Below are 14,733 nucleotides of genomic sequence, written 5' to 3' on the forward strand. Positions count from 1 at the left end.
TCATGGCTGCAGTCACCATCTGCAGTGATTTTGGAGCCCCCCAAAATAAAGTCTGACACTGTTTCCACTGTTTCCCCATCTATTTCCCATGAAGTGATGGGACCAGATGCCATGATCTTCGTTTTCTGAATGTTGAGGTTTAAGTCAACTTTTTCACTCTCCTCTTTCACTTTCATCAACAAGCTTTTTAGTTCCTCTTCACTTTCTGCCATAAGGGTGATGTCATCTGCATATATGAGGTTATTGATATTTCTCTCGGCAATCTTGATTCCAGCTTGTATTTCTTCCAGTCCAGTGTTTCTCATGATGTACTCTGCATATAAATTGAATACTCAGGGTGACAATATACAGCCTTGACGTACTCCTTTTCCTATTTGGAACCAGTCTGTTGTTCCATGTCCAGTTCTAACTGTTGCTTCCTGATCTGCATACAGATTTCTCAAGAGGCAGGTCAGGTGGTCTGGTATTCCCATCTCTTTCAGAATTTTCCAAAGTTTATTGTGATCCACACAGTCAAAGGCTTTGGCATAGTCAATAAAGCAGAAATAGATATTTTTCTGGAACTCTCTTGCTTTTTCGATGATCCAGCAGATGTTGGCAATTTGATCTGTGGTTCCTCTGCCTTTTCTAAAACCAGCTGGAACGTCAGGAAGTTCACGGTTCACATATTGCTGAAGCCTGGCTTGGAGAAGTTTGATCATTACGTTACTAGCATGTGAGATGAGTGCAATTGTGTGGTAAGTTAAGCATTCTTTGGCATTGCCTTTCCTTGAGGTTGGAATGAAAACTGACCTTTTCCAGTCCTGTGGCCACTGCTGAGTTTTCCAAATTTGCTGGCATATTGAGTGCAGCACATTCACAGCATCATCTTTCAGGATTTGATGTAGCTCTACTGGAATTCCATCACCTCCACTAGCTTCGTTCATAGTGATGCTTTCTAAGGCCCACTTGACTTCACATTCCAGGATGTCTGGCTCTAGATGAGTGATCACACCATCGTGATAATCTGGGTCGTGAAGATCTTTTTTGTACAGTTCTTCTGTGTATTCTTGCCACCTCTTCTTAATATCTTCTGCTTCTGTTAGGTCCATACCATTTCTGTCCTTTATCGAGCCCATTTTTGCATGAAATGTTCCCTTGGTATCTCTAATTTTCTTGAAGAGATAGACCCTTAAATCTATTTCTCTAGTCTTTCCCATTCTGTTGTTTTCCTCTATTTCTTTGCATTAATCGCTGAAGAAAGCTTTCTTATCTCTTCTTGCTATTCTTTGGTACTCTGCATTCAGATGCTTATATCTTTCCTTTTCTCCTTTGCTTTTTGCCTCTCTTCTTTTCACGGCTATTTGTAAGGCCTCGCCAGGTGGCCATTTTGCTTTTTTGAATTTCTTTTCCATGGGGATGGTCTTGATCCCTGTCTCCCGTACAGTATCACAAACCTCATTCCATAGTTCATCAGGCACTCTATCTATCAGATCTAGGCCCTTAAATCTATTTCTCACTTCCACTGTATAATCATAAGGGATTTGATTCAGGTCATACCTGAATGGTTGAGCGGTTTTTCCTGCTGTCTTCAATTTAAGTCTGAATTTGTTAATAAGGAGTTCATGATCTGAGCCACAGTCAGCTCCTGGTCTTGTTTTTGCTGACTGTATAGAGCTTCTCCATCTTTGGCTGCAAAGAATATAATCAGTCTGATTTCAGTGTTGACCATCTGGTGATGTCCATGTGTAGAATCTTCCCTTGTGTTGTTGAACGAGGGTGTTTGCTATGACCAGTGCATTTTCTTGGCAAAACTCTATTAGTCTTTGCCCTGCTTCATTCTGCATTCCAAGGCCAAATTTGCCTGTTACTCCAGGTGTTTCTTGACTTCCTACTTTTGCATTCCAGACCCCTAGAATGAAAAGGACATCTTTTGGGGGTATTCATTCTAAAAGGTCTTGTAGGTCTTCATAGAACCATTCAACTTCAGCTTCTTCAGCATTACTATTTGGGGCATGGACTTGGATTACTGTGATATTGAATGGTTTCCCTTGGAAATGAACAGAGATCATTCTGTCGTTTTTGTGATTGCATCCAAGTGCTGCATTTCAGACTCTTTGTTGACCATGATGGCTACTCCATTTCTTCTGAGGGATTCCTGCCTGCAGTAGTAGATATAATGGTCATCTCAGTTAAATTCACCCATTCCAGTCCATTTTAATTCGCTGATTCCTAGAATGTCAACGTTCACTCTTGCCATCTCTTGTTTGACCACTTCCAATTTGCCTTGATTCATGGACCTGACATTCCAGGTTCCTATGCAATATTGCTCTTTACAGCATCCGACCTTGCCTCTATCACAAGTCACATCCATAGCTGGGTATTGTTTTTGCTTTGGCTCCATACCTTCGTTCTTTCTGGAGTTATTTCTCCACTGATCTCCAGTAACATATTTGGACACCTACTGACCTGGCGAGTTCCTCTTTCAGTATCCTATCATTTTGCCTTTTCATACTGTTCATGGGGTTCTCAAGGCAAGAATACTGAAGTGGTTTGCCATTTCCTTCTTCAGTGGACCACATTCTGTCAGACCTCTCCACCATGACCCGCCCATCTTGTGTTGCCCCACGGGAATGGCTTAGTTTCATTGCGTTAGGCAAGGCTGTGTCCTAGTGTGATTAGATTGACTAGGTTTCTGTGAGTATGGTTTCAGTGTGTCTGCCTTCTGATGCCCTCTTGCAACACCTACCATCTTACTTGGGTTTCTCTTACCTTGGACGTGGGGTATCTCTTCACAGCTGCTCCAGCAAAGCACAGCTGCTGCTCCTTACCTTGGATGAGGGGTATCTCCTCACCACTGCCCTTTCTGACCTTCAACTTGGGAAAGATTCTCTAGGCCCTCCTGCACCTGCACAGCCACTGTTCCTTCAGCATAGGGTTGCTCCTCCTGGTCGCTGCCCCTGGCCTCGGGCGTGGGGTGGCTCCTTATGGCCGCCCTCTCCAGTCTCGGGCTTGGGATGGCCCCTCCCAGCTGCCACCCCTGGCCTTGAATGCGGGGTGGCTCCTCCTGGCCGCCCCTGACCTCAGACGTGGAATAGCTCCTCCTGGCCACCCCCCCTGACCTCGGATGTGGGGTAGCTCCTCTCAGCCGTTCCTGCGCCAATGGAGCCTGGCACTCTCAGCCACTGACCCTGACCTCGGACGTGGGGTAACTCCTCTTGGTCGCCACCCTTCAGCATAGGGTCCCCCCAGCTTCTGCCCCTGACCTCAGACATGGGGTAGCTCCTCTAGGCCGCACCTAGTGCACCGGTCAGTCGCAGCCACCTGCACTTAGTATTCCAGTCAGTTGCAGCCGCCTGCATGTAGTGATGATGGTTAGTCAACCAGAAAACTTATTTTCTCCAAAGGTGATTTTTCTTAAGTCAGGCACCACTCTCCGAAGGCACCAGATAAAGTTGCATTCCTACAGGGCAAAGGTGCAGTGGGCGATGATCAAGAAAAGAATTTACTTAGCCTAAGGTCTAACGTAATTAATATCAAGATTAATACTTATTTCTCCTATATGCTAGTTATATCAATTAGTGTGTATAAGTGGCACAGGATATGGAGGCTTAGCAGCAAATATTGGCTCAACAATGAAACCCTCCACAGTTATAATATCTAACTAACTCGCTAATACAATACTAATAATTTTCTAACTTCTCAAAAGAATCTGTATTTAGAAAGTTTGTGGCATCTCGTGCCTCTCATGGTTGGGAGGCTGTGAACAATCACATGTGGCCAGATAAACCTGTCAGGCAGGCTAGAGAGCCATCAGAGGTGTCATTGGAATGTAACACTCTTATTATGCCAAGGAGATTTATTAACTGGAGCTCTAAGTTACCTCCTTTTCAGAGAGAGGATGTGGGGGATAGCCCCCCGTAATGTCAGAAGTGTAGGTGAAAGCATAATGCAGTAAGGTAGGCAGACTCTGGTTTTGGGGGCAGATGCTCAAGAATGTCCGGGGGACCCCTGAGGCCTGATCCTGCCTTTGCATATGTCAGGCCTCCTTCCTCATGACCTTTGCAATGGGCAGGATTCCTCACGCTGGCTCCCAGCAAATGGGGCTCTTCTTGAGTTGTGGCGGGACACTCGGTGTTCCTCTCGAATGGAGATGGATATGTCGAGGAACTTCTTGAGTTGCATCAAGGGTGTCAAGAATCCTTTCGAGGCTCAAGAGGGAAGGTGAGATTTCTCTCGAGATGCTGCAGTGGAAAAGGGCCTCATCTCGCATTGAGGGGAGAATCTCCTAGTATTTCTCGAGTTGTGGCAGGAAACTTGGGGTTCCTCTCGAGTTATGACGGGGACCTCAGGGACCCGCTCATGTTGCCTCAGGAAAGTCAGGTCTCCATGCAAGTTGCGAGGGGCCTCTTGGGATTCCTATCCAGTTGGTGCCAGAGCCTAGGTCTTCATCTGGAGTTGAGACCAGAACCTCAGGGTTCCTCTCCAGTGCTGGCGTGGATCTCTGGGTTCCTATGGAGTTTCAAAAGGGCAGTCAGGCTTCGTCTCATGTGGACATGCAAGTCCGCTTTCCTCATGAGCTGCCAAAGTAGTGTCAGGCTTCCTGTAGAGTTTACATAGGGGTCTGTGGCATTATATCGAGGTGCCACAGGGCTGTCACACCTGCCATCATGTTTTGAGTCAATCCTCAGGGTGACCATCGAGTCAGTGCAGGGGAGTCAGGTGTATCTGGAGTGCATTGGGACACCGGGGTCTTTTGGAATTGTAGCACGACCCCTGGAGTTCCTCTCGAGTTTCAAGTTGAGACTGCCTCCTCTTGAGGTGGGTCAGGAATGCTGGGACTCCTTTCCCGACGAAGCGGGGAAATGGACCCTCATCTCAAGATGAGGAGGGAAAAACGAGGCTCATCTTGAGTTGTGGCGGGACCCTCAGTGTTCCTCTCGAGTGGAGACCAGTATGTCGGGGAACTTCTTGAGTTGCAGCGAGGGTGTCAAGGACCTTTGCGAGGCTCACAAGGGAAGGTCGAATTTCTCTCGAGATGCCACAGTGGAAAAGGGCCCCATCTCGCATTGAGGGGACAATCTCCTGTTTTTCTCGAGTTGTGGCAGGAAACTTGGGGTTCCTCTCAACTTATGACGGGGATCTCAGGGACCCGCTCATGTTGACTCAGGAAAGTCAAGTCTCCATGCAGGTTGAGAGTGGCCTCTCTGGATTCCTCTCCAGTCAATGCATGGTCCTAGGTCCTCATCTTGACTTGAGGCCAGAACCTCAGGGTTCCTCTCCAGTGCTGACATGGATCTCGGGGTTCCTATGGAGGTTCAACATGGGAGTAAGGCCTCGTGTCATCTAGAGCCATGGAAGTCCGCTTTCCTCTCGAGCTGTCAAAGTAGCGTCAGGTTTCCTGTCGAGTTGACATAGGGATCTGATGCTTTCTCTCGAGGTGCCACAGGGCTGTCACACCTCCCATCATGTTTTGAGTCGATACTCAGGGTGACAGTTGTCAGTGCAGAGGAATCGGGTTTATCTGGAGTGAAATGGGACATCAGGGTCTTTTTGAATTGTGGCACGACCCCTGGAGTTCCTCTTGAGTTTCAAGTTGAGACCGTCTCCGCTTGAGGTGTGACGGGAATGCCAGGATTCCTTTCCCGGCGAAGCAGGGAAATGGACCCTCATCTGGAGATGAGGAGGGGAAAATGGGGCTCTTTTTGAATTGTGACGGGACACTCGGTGTTCCTCTCAAATGGAGATGGTTATGTTGGGGAACTTCTTGAGTTGCACCAAGGGTGTCAAGGACCCTTTTGTGGCTCAAGACGGAAGGTGGATTTCTCTGGAGACGCTGCAGTGAAAAGGGCCTCGTCATGCATTGAGGGGAGAATCTCCTGGTTTTTCTCAAGTTGTGGCAGGACACTTGGTGTTCCTCTTGAGTTGTGACTGGGAACTTAGTGACCCACTCGTGTTGCCTCAGGAAAGTCCAGTCTCCATGCGAGTTGCAAGAGGCCTCTCGGGATTCCTCTCCAGTCAGTGCAGGGGCCTAGGTCCTCATCTGTAGTTGATGCTGGAACCTCAGGCTTCCTCTCCAGTGCTGACATGGATCTCGGGATTCCTATGGAGTTTCAACAGGGGAGTCAGGCCTCATCTCGTGTGGAGACATGGAACTCTGCTTTCCTCTCGAGGTGTACAAGGGGTGTCTGGCTTCCTTCGACTTGATCTGGGGACTGGGGCTATCTCTCGAGGTGCCACAGGGCTGTCACACCTCCCTTCATGTTTGAGTCAATACTTGGGGTGACAGTCGAGTAAGTGCAGGGGAATCTGGCTGACCTGGAGTGTATGGGGACATCGAGGTCTTTTCGAATTAAGGCTCAACTCCGGGGAGTGGCCTCAAGATTTCAGGTGAAACCAGCCTCCTCTTGAGGTGCACCAGAAACGTCGGGATTCCTTTCCTGAGGAAGCAGAAAAATCGGTCCTCATCTCGAGTTGAGGAGGGGGAACACGTGGCTCTCCTTGAGTTGTGGCATGAACCTCGGTGTTCCTCTCGAGTGGGGACGGGTATCTTGGGGAACTTGCTGAGTTGCAGAAAGGGTGTCAAGTACCCTTTCATGTTTCAAGATGGAACGTGGGATTCCTCTTGAGACACTGCTCTGGAAAAGAGCCTCATCCCACATTGAGGGGAGAATCTCGTGGGTTTTCTCGAGTTGTGGTGGGAAGCTTGGGGTTCCTCTCGAGTTGTGACTGGTACCTCAGGGACCCGCTCGTGTTGCCTCCAAGAAGTCAGGTCTCTTTCCGAGTTGTGAGGGGCACATCAGGATTGCTCTCGAGTTGCTGCCAGCGTGAATAGGGCTGTGTCTAGGGTTCAGTCGGTCAACTCAGTGTTCCTGTCCAGCGGCAACAGGGATCTCGTGCTTTCTCTCAAGGTTCAACTAGGGAGTCAGGCCTCGTCTGGTGTTGAGGCATGGAACTTGGTTTTCCTCTCGAGTTGTCAAAGGGGTGTCAGGCCTGTCGAGTTCAGGCGGGGAATTGGGGCTTTTTCAAGAGGATCAGCAGGGGAGTCAGGCCTCCCATCATGTTGTGAGGGGATCCTCGGTGTCGCATTGGAGCCGGTGCAGGGGAATCAGGACTTATGTCGAGTTGAGGGGGAACTCAGTGTCCTTTCTCCTTGCAGCAGGAGCCACAGGGTTACACTCGAGATTCAATAGGTGAGACAGGCCTCCCCTGGTGGTGCGAGGGGAAATTGGGATTCCTCTTGAGTTGAAGCTGTGAATGGGTCCTCATCTCCAGATGAGGTGGGAAACACGGGGCTCTTCTTGAATTGTGGTGGGAAACTCGCTCGGGATTCCTCTCGAGGTGTGACGAGGATCTGCGGACCCCCTTGAGTTGCATTAAGGGAGTCAAGCCTCTTCTCGAGTTTGGAGAGGGCACTCGGGATTGCTCTCTAGGCGCTGAAGGAACAAAGGGCCTCATGTCGCCAGGAAGGGGGAATCTCCTGGTTTTTCTCGAGTTGTAGCAGGAGGCCTGGGATTCCTCTGCAGGTACCCCGGGCAACTCAGGAAGCCTCTTGTGTTGCCTCAGGGAAGTCAAGTCTCCATTCGAGTTGCCAGGGGGAGTGAGGGATTGCTCTGGAGTCTCAGCAGGGGAATCAGGCCTCAATTCGTGTGGAAGGAGCGATCTCAAGGTGTTTCTCAAGGTGTTTCTCAATTTGCAGCAGGAAGTTTGGGTTCTCTCGAGTTGCGACAAGGACCTGAGGGAGCCTCTCATCTTGTCTTTGACAAGTCAGGAATCCTTTTGAGTTGTGAGGGTCCTCTCGGTATTCCTCGCGAGTTGGTGCAGGGGACTAGGGCCTCATCTCGAGTTGAGGGAAACTCAGGGTTCCTCTCCATTTCTAACTTGGATCTCAGAGTTCCTATGGAGATTCCCCTGGGGAGTCAGCCGTCATCTCCTGTTGAGGCACGAAACTCCACTTCCTTCTCGAGGTGTGAAAGTGGTGTCATGCCTCCTGTCGAGTTGAGGGAGGGATCTGGGGCTATTTCTAGAGGTGCCACAGTGCTCTCAGCACTCCCTTCGTGTTGTAAGGTGATATTCAGGATTCCATTAGAGTCATGGCAGGGGAAGCAGGCCTTATCTCGAGTGGATGGGGGCACTGGGATCTTTTGGAATTGTGGCACGATCGTTGGAGATCCTCTCGAGTTTCAAGGTGAGAGCGGCCTCCTCTTGAGGTGCGATGGGAACACCAGGATTCCTTTCCCAATGAAGCAGGGAACTGGACCCTCATCTCGAGATGAGGAGGGAAAAACTGGGCTCTTCTGGAGTTGTGGTGGGACCCTCGGTGTTCCTCTCGAGTGGAGATGAGTATGTCAGGGAACTTCTTGAGTTGCATCAAGGGTGTCAAGGACCCTTTTATGGCTCAAGACGGAAGGTGAGATTACTCTCAAGATGCCTCAGCAGAAAATGGCCTCATCTCGTGTTGAGGGCAGAATCTCCTGGTTCCTCTCGAGTTGCTTCAGGAACCTTGGGGTTCCTCTCGAGTTACGATGGGGACCTCAGCAACCCGCTCATGTTGTCTCAGGAAAGTCCAGTCTCTTTGCAAGTTGTGAGGGGCCTCTCGGGATTCCTCTCCAGTCAGTGTGGGGTCCTAGGTCCTCATTTCGACTTGAGGCCAGAACCTCTGGTTTCCTCTCCAGTGCTGACATGGATCTCGACGTTCCTATGGAGTTTCAACAGGGGAGTCAGGCCTTGTCTCATGTGGAGACATGCAAGTCCACTTTCCTCTTGAGCAGTAACAGTAGTGTCAGGCTTCCTGTCGAGTTGACATAGGGATCTGTGGCTTTCTCTCGAGATGCCTCAGGGCTGTCACACCTCCCATCTGCTGTGATCTTTATAATTTCTTTTTTTCTGCTAATTTTGGAGGATTTGTGACTCTTTTTCTTCCTTTTCTAGGTTTTTTAGGTGTAATATTAGGTTGTTTATTTGATGTTCTTGTCACGTCTTGAGGTAGGCTTCTTGTATTGCTGTAAAATTCCTTCATAGCATTGCTTTTACTGCATCACAAGGTTTGGGGTTGACATTTTTTGTTTGCCTTTTGTTTTTAGGTATTTTTAAATTTCCTCTTTCATTTCTTCAGCGACCTGTTTGATTTCTCCATGTGTTTGTGCTTTAAAAAAAATTTTTTTTTTCATTTAAATGGTCCCTAATGACCTAGCATTTTGATTGGAAAAGATGTTTGCTATGATTTCAGTTTTCTTAAGTTTACCAAGGTTTGATTTGTGACCCAAAATGTGCTCCATTCCAGAGAGTATTTCATGTGCACTTGAAAAGAAAACTATACTCTTCTGTTTGGTGATGGAATATGCTAAAGTTATCAATAAGGTCTGTCTAGTCTAATGTGTGATTTATGACCTGTTTCTATATTAATTCTCTGTGGATGATCTGTCCATTGGTATTAGTGCTGTGTTAAAATCCCCTAGTATTAATTTTTTACTGTCAATTTCCCTTGAATGGTTAGTTGTATTTGTCTTATGTATTTAGGTGCTCCTGTGTTGGATGCATATGTATTTCTTTTTAACATGGAACCAACACTTCCTTTTATTTTTTTATTTTTTTTTTTTAGTTTTGTTTTTACTTTACAATACTGTATTGGTTTTGCCATACATTGACATGAGCATATGTATTTATAATCTCAATATCTTCTTCCTGGATTTATCTCTTTATCATTATCTAGTGTCCTTCCTCGTCTCTAGTAATAATCTTTATTTAAAAGTCTTTTTTATCTGATATGAGAATTGCTACTGCAGCTTTTTTTTTTTCCATTTGCATGGAATATCTTGTTCCGGGCCCTACTTTTAGTCTCTATGTGTCCCTAGATCTGAAGTGCATATATTATCGACAGCATTTATATGAATCTTGCTTTTGCTTCCATTCAACCAGTCTGTGTTTCAGTTGGAGCATTTAATCAAGTTATATTTAAGTTAATTATTTATATGCATGAAATTATTATTATTTATTTTATTGTTCTGGGTGTTTTTTTTTTTTTTCAGGTCTATCCATCCCCTTCTATTTCCTGCCTAGAGAACATCCTTTACCACTTGTTGTAAAGCTCCTTTTGTGGTTCTGTATTTCTGAACTTTTGCTTATTTGTAAAATTACTAAGTTCTTCTTTGAATCTGAGTGAGATCTTAGCTGGCCACAGTAATCATGCTAGTAGGATTTTCCCTTTCATAAATTTAAGTATATCATGATACACCCTTTTGACCTTCAGCGTTTCCTCTGAAAGATCAGCTGTTAAAGTTATGTGGATTCCCTTGTTATTTGTTGATTTTCCCTTCCTGCTTTGAATAATTTTTCCTTTTTTAAAATTTTTTCTTAGTTTAATTAATATGTGTCTTGACATGTTTCTCTTTGGTTTACCCTGTATTGGACTCTCTGTGCTTCTTGGACCTGTGTGTTTCCCTCACCAAGATAGGGAAATTTTCAACCATTGTTTCTTCAAGTGAGTATTTTCTTTCTCTCTCTCTCTTCTCTTTGAATCCCTATAATGCAAATGTGAGTATGTTTGATATTATCCACAAAATGCATTAAACTGTCCTCAAATTTTTGTCTCATTTTTCCTTTTTGGTGTTGAAATTGGGTGATTTCCACTACTATATATTTTATCTTACTGATGTGTCCTTCTGAATCATCTTATCTATTGATGCTTCTGCTGTATTTTTCATGTCAGTTATTTTATTCTTCAGTTATAATCAGTTCCTTTTTATACTTATTGCCTCTTTGTGGAGGTTCTCACTTCGTTCTTTTCCTCTTCCCCTGAGATGAGTAAATACCTTTTATCTACTTATTTCATGGGTCCACTGCGTCTTGTGTCATTGTCTTTCTCTAGTTGCCTAGAGTGGGGGCTGCACTCTAGTTTTCATGTGTGGGCTTCCCTCGGTTCTGTCTTCTCTCGCTGTGGAGCACAGGCTCTAGGGTGCATGAGTTCAATAGCTATGACATGCAGGTTTAAGTGCCCCACCACCTGGGATCTTAGTTCCCAGGGCAAAGGTTGAACCCTTGTCCCCTACATTGTCAGGAATAGTTAATGAATTGTCATTAACCAATGATCCAGCAGGGAAGACCCAGTAAATATCTCTATGAGCATTACTTTGCACTCATTTGATATAGATTATCAATCTCCATCTTGCTTAGTTCTTTCTCTGAGGTTATGTCTTGCCTGTTTATATGGAATATATTCTTTGTCTCCTTATTTTGCCTATCTTTTTCTATGCATTAATATTAGGTAGATGAACTATGTCTTTATGTTGAATGAGTGGACTTATGGAGAGTGTCTCCTGTGTGGCCCAGAAGAACAGTTCCTCCAGGTCAGCAGAGACAGGAAAAATCCAGGGTGTCTCCTATGTAGGCTGAGTGTGGAGTCATGTTGGATGTACCAACGTTGCTTTGGGCAAGCTGGTGGGTCTGGTTGACCACCAGTGCAGCTGAACGTGAACCCCACCTCAACAGTTGCAGATGTGCTTCTGGCTGTGGCTGACGTGGAGTGGAAACCACCTTGAGGTGATGCAAGTTATGGCTGAGGCCCCCACCATGTGTGGAAGGGAAGGAGGCTCTTGGGTGGGAGTCCAGACCCTCGGGTGGGGGGAACCATTTTGGAGGAGCTTTGTAGGCATGACTGGGTTGGATATGTGTGAGAGACATAGTAGGGCAAGCAGTGCTAGCAAGGTAAGTGGGGGATGTCAGAAATGTCTCCTGCTGGCACTGGGCAAGCTGGGTACAGGGAGGATTTTTTTTAAGTGTCGTCAATAAGTGATTTCATCCCTAGAGAAAGTTCCAAAAAATCCTTGCCCCTTTGGCACTTCTCCTAAAATTAGTCCATAATTCTGCTTCCCATATGATGCATGCACTTTTCAAGCTGCTTCCTCTGAGCTGACGTTCAGCATCAGTAAGTTTGGCACAAACCTTTTAATCCTGGGGTCTTGACTTACCACAGCTCTCTCCTAGACATAGTTCTGCTGGTTTCAAATCCAGCAGAGGGGGCTCATCTTCCTGATTCAGGCTGCCAGGGCTCAGGTGCTCAAAATGTCCTCCCCAGGGAAGAAGCCAAGTTTGTAAGTTCCCTCCTGCTTCTGGGTCACCCATCACCAGTATATGTGCTGACTAGACTGCATCTCTGCCCTTCCATGCATCTCCATGCGGTTTTATCTTTACATCCTTAGTTGTGGAAGAGTTACTCCGCTAATTTTCAGGTTGACATCTGGGTTTTCTGTGTGAGGAAGCTAAGAATAGACTAAATATCTCAAAAAGTACTGTTTCAATTTCTGTGGAATCTCTCTCCTTGTGTAAGTCAGTGGTACTCAAAATGTCATCACTGGACCAGCAGTGTTAGCATCACCTAGGAAGTAGTTTAAAATGGAGGTTCTCGATTTCCACCATGATCTACTGTATCAGACACTTTGAATCATTCCTCCAAGCCTTACATGTGCTCAACACTAAATCAACCTGAATCACATCTCCCCAAGCTTCTGTGACCACCATGCCCCTTACTTTAACCAGGTACTGTTTTGAACTCTTTAGGAGTTTTAGGAATTTGGGAAGGGCCATATTTCACCACTCTCACTTGGAGTACACGAAGGAATATCTAATAAGTCAGACACAATACTTCTCTCTCGTTGTAGTCATGCATTCCAGGAAACAGACTCATTCAGCAACAATGCAGATAGTGGAATGCAGTTTATTTCACAGGCGGTCCCAAGGCAGAGTTTCCTCTTGGCCAAGGACCCTGACCAGTTTCTGTAAAAACCTTATTTACACTTAAATGTACATGCCCAAACCCACCTTCCCAAATTTCCTTAAACTAGTTTGAACAAAGGAAAAGAAAGATACAGTCAAAGTTAACCCATGATTCATATGCTTTAAGCCTAGGTAGTTAAAAGTGGACAATTATCAATAGGCCTGTGGTCATACCCCAATAAGCATAGTAGAGTTTATAACTCTATTTGTTTACACAGATAATTAGGGTATCTTTTAGGCAATGGAAAGCCTACATACAAGCCCTTAGGCTCTTTTCTCTGGGGGTTCTGGTTTTCTAGTTGATATGTCCTTACCATAGACACTAGGCATATAGCTCAAAGTCCACAGTATGGCTCAAGATGGAGTCCTACTTTCAAGATAGAGCCTTTTCTGTCTGTTTCCTCCTTCATTGTCACCCATTGTGAGATTTCTTAGTACATAAAATAAAAATAAAGGAAAATTTATTGGGAAAGAAAATCCACAGCAGGTTGGAAAGATGCAAATGCTGCACTAAGGTCAAAGTCTGGCACAAGTTCATGGGAGTCAGTCAGTCATTCTGAAGGAGATCAGCCCTGGGATTTCTTCGGAAGGAATGATGCTAAAGTTGAAACTCCAGTACTTTGGCCACCTCATGAGAAGAGTTGACTCATTGGAAAAGACTCTGATGCTGGGAGGGATTGGGGGCAGGAAGAGAAGGGGACAGCACAGGATGAGATGGCTGGATGGCATCACTGACTCGATGGACGTGAGTCTGAGTGAACTCTGGGTGTTGGTGATGGGCAGGGAGGCCTGGCGTGCTGTGATTCATGGGGTTGCAAAGAGTCGGACACGACTGAGTGACTGAATTGAATTGAACTGATTCCCTGGAATGCTTCGGATATACTTATACTAAAAAATTATTCATTGAAAACCAAATTTAACTAGTTGTCTTGTATTTTACCTGACAGGCTTACTCCCAAGGAAAAGGGGTTCCCATTTCAGCTTCCCATCCTTGGAGAGGCACTTTGTCTTAGGAAAGTATTTAGTCATCAAAAAAAGGTCAGACTTATCTGCATGCCAGCCATGACTAGTGACATATTGATCACATATTGAAATGATAATATTTTTTGTATACTGGATTAAAATATAACTTGAAAATTAATTTCATCTGCTTTTTTTGCTTTTAAGTGTGGTTACTAGAAACTTCAGCTCTTACATGGAGCTTGAATTTGTAGTCTACAGTACACTTCACTGGACAGTTTTGGCCTGCAGTGGAATCTAAGTTGGAGGACCTCATGACCATCAGGATGAGAATGGGGCATCCTTCTTCCCAGAAAGATTTAGACTCCAACCATTAGAGTCATGTGTGGCTGAACTGGTCAGGGGCATACAGAATCCTTGAGTGTAGTTTGTCTTTACAAATATTTTATTGTTTAAATTTTTTCAGTTTTGAGCCAAATCTTGGGAGTATTTGATTGATGACAGAGCAAAGAGGCCTGGAGTGCATTTCCTGGTAAGTATATTTGTAGCAGGGTGATTCCCAGGTATCTCTAGTTAAATAGAACCCGTCTGCCAATTCAGGACACATAAAAGACTAGGGATAAAAGTTTGATCCCTAGGTCAGGAAGATTGCCTGCAGGAGGGCAAGAAAACCCACACCAGTATTCTTACCTGGAGAATCCCATGGACAGAGAATCCTGGTGGGCTACAGTCAATGGAGATGCATTGAGTCAGACATGACTGAAGCGACTGAGCACACACATGTATTTGCAGTTGAATTATGACAGCATTTTGAGACACGTTGGCAGAAGCAAGATGGGCATGGAAAAGTGGTGATTTGGGAAAGGTTCTGGTTTCGGGAAGCTGTACTTTGTTGTCTGTTTTTATTCTTCTTTTTACTTCTTTGCTTTTATGATTGCATACTGGTGGTGGCAAGACAATACTGACTGCATTTGCTAGAAGCAGATGTCCCCATTAATTTAGATTTTAGAGACTGAAAATTAA

This window comes from Oryx dammah, unplaced genomic scaffold (assembly GCF_014754425.2).
Source record: "Oryx dammah isolate SB20612 unplaced genomic scaffold, SCBI_Odam_1.1 HiC_scaffold_4, whole genome shotgun sequence".
NCBI classification, from domain to species: domain Eukaryota; kingdom Metazoa; phylum Chordata; class Mammalia; order Artiodactyla; family Bovidae; genus Oryx; species Oryx dammah.